The sequence below is a fragment of the Arachis ipaensis genome, chromosome B10 (genome assembly GCF_000816755.2).
Source record: "Arachis ipaensis cultivar K30076 chromosome B10, Araip1.1, whole genome shotgun sequence".
Lineage (NCBI taxonomy): Eukaryota > Viridiplantae > Streptophyta > Magnoliopsida > Fabales > Fabaceae > Arachis > Arachis ipaensis.
Genome location: NC_029794.2, coordinates 119549321 through 119552280, shown reverse-complemented (window position 1 = coordinate 119552280; position 2960 = coordinate 119549321).

Sequence of the window (2960 nt, the reverse complement as noted above, 5' to 3'; positions counted from 1 at the left end):
ACGATCAAAAGTGATTATATATACTGATCATGCTGCTCTTAAATATCTACTCACAAATCAGGATTCAAAACCCAGGCTCATCAGATGGGTGTTGCTTCTGTAAGAGTTTGATATAGAAATAAGAGACAGAAAAGGGACAGAGAACCAAGTGGCTGATCATCTATCCCGGATAGAGCCAGTAGAAGGGACGCCCCTTCCCTCTCTTGAGATCTCTGAGACCTTTCCGGATGAGCATTTATTTGCCATTCAGGAAACACCATGGTTTGCCGATATTGCAAACTATAAAGCTGCAAGGTTCATACCCAAGGAATACAACAGGATACAAAAGAAGAAATTAATTACTGATGCAAAGTACTACTTGTGGGATGAACCCTATCTCTTTAAGAGATGTATAGACGGAATAATCCATAGGTGTGTGCCTAGAGAAGAAGCACAGAGGATCCTGTGGCATTGCCATGGATCTCAATATGGAGGCCATTTCGGAGGTGAGCGAACAGCCACCAAGGTCCTCCAATGTGGCTTCTATTGGCCCACACTCTATAAAGATTCCCGAGAGTTTGTACGTAACTGTGACAGTTGCCAGAGAGTTGGTAATCTGCCTCATGGTTACGCCATGCCTCAACAAGGAATTTTGGAAATTGAGTTGTTCGATGTATGGGGAATTGACTTCATGGGACCTTTCCCACCATTATACTCAAACACTTATATTCTGGTGGCAGTTGACTATGTATCAAAATGGGTTGAGGCCATTGCCACACCCACCAATGATACTAAAACAGTGCTGAAGTTCCTCCAAAAATATATCTTTAGCAGGTTTGGTGTCCCTAGAGTACTAATCAGTGATGGGGGCACTCACTTCTGCAATAAACAGCTTTACTCTGCCATGGTTCGGTATGGAATTCGCCATAAGGTGGCTACTCCATATCATCCACAAACTAATGGGCAAGCTGAAGTCTCTAACAGAGAATTAAAGAGAATCCTAGAACGGACAGTAAGTACCCGTAGAAAGGATTGGGCACGGAGCTTGGATGATGCTCTGTGGGCTTACAGAACAGCATTCAAGACCCCTATAGAGACCTCTCCATACCAACTTGTGTATGATAAGGCATGTCACCTGCCCGTGGAACTGGAACATAAGGCCTACTGGGTAACCAGATTCCTAAACTTTGATGCCAAATTAGCAGGAGAAAAAAGATTGCTCCAGCTAAATGAGCTAGAGGAGTTCAGATTCACAGCTTTCGAAAATGCCAAGCTTTATAAAGAGAAATAAAAAAAGTGGCATGACAGAAAGCTGTCATCTAGAATCTTTGAACCAGGACAGAAGGTTCTGCTGTTTAACTCTAGACTCAGGCTATTCCCCGGGAAATTAAAATCCCGGTGGAGGGGACCATACGTGATTACAAGTGTCTCACCATATGGTCATGTGGAGCTTCAAGATATTGATTCTGATAAGAGGTTCATTGTCAATGGACAGAGAATCAAGCACTATCTTGAAGGCAACGTTGAGCAAGAGTGCTCAAGGCTGAAGCTAGACTTAAAGCTCAGCAAGGTCCATCTAAAGACAATAAAGAAGCGCTTGCTGGGAGGCAACCCAGCCATGGGGCATCAATCCTCTAAGCATTTTGTCCTATTTTTATTTTTATTTGTTTATATAGAGTTCATTGATAACAAGGTAAAGAATCAATTGCATAAGTTCACAGAGTTACAGAAGGAATCTGTACACAAAACAGAGAAAAAGAGCTCACTGGCAAGAAAAAGCCAGTAAGAGCCCATTTTGGGCGTTCAGCGCCCAAAAGGGGCAGCCAGTGGGCGCTGAACGGCAGTAAGGATAGCAATCTGGCGTTCAACGCCAGAAAAGGGCAACAACTGGGCGTTGAATGCCCAGGGGAACAGCAATTGGGCGTTGAACGCCCAAAACAGGCAGTGTTTGGGCGTTCAAACGCCAGGATGATGGGGAGGAGGCAAATTCCTTTTTCTTCATATTTTTTCATTTCAATCTTGATTTTCTTACTTCAATTAATGATTTCTTGCATAAACATGTTAAGAACCCTGATTTCTAAAATCCCTAATTTCTAAAAACCCTACCTTAAAAATATCAAATATATCTTAATCCATAAGCACAAACCCTCTTTGCAAATTCAATCCAACTCTTTTCAAATCTTTTTAAAAACAAATCTATCTTTTCAACTCATCAATATCTTTTTCAAAAAAATAAAATCTAGATCTATCTTTTTCAAAAATCTTCTCTTATCATATCTTCTATCTTATCTTTTCCAAATCAATCTTTTTTATCATATCTTTATCTCTTTTTTTTTTCGAAAATCCACCCTCCCTCCCTTTAAATTTGGGTTCGGCCTCCCTCCCCTTCCATCAACAATTGCACCTAGCTCTCCTTCTATCCCTCTCCTTTCTTTTCTTTTGCTTGAGGACAAGCAAACCTCTAAGTTTGGTGTGTTTATCCGCGATCACTAAGATCATGGCCCCTAAAAGAAAACAACCCACTCCAAGAGGCAAGAAAGAGAGCGTTCCAAAACCACTTTGGAATCAAGGGAAGTTCTTATCTAAAGAACATTCAGACCATTACAACAAAATAATGGGTCTGAGATCAGTGATCCCGGAAGTTAGATTCGATCTGAAAGAAGATGAATATCCGGAGATCCAGGAGCAAATTCGAATCAGGAACTGGGAAGTCCTAGCTAATCCTGAAACAAAAGTGGGAAGGAATATGGTCCAGGAGTTCTATGCTAATATGTGGCAGACTGTCAAGCAAAAACTATCTGCTATCTGGAACTATGAATATCGGACCATGGTCAGAGGAAAGATTGTTCATACCATCCCTGATAAGATCAGAGAGATCTTAAAGCTACCTCCTACCTCAGATGATCCAGACTCCTTCAACAGGAGAATGATGAGAACAGACAAGGGCCTAGATAAGATTCTAGAGGACATATGTATCCCTG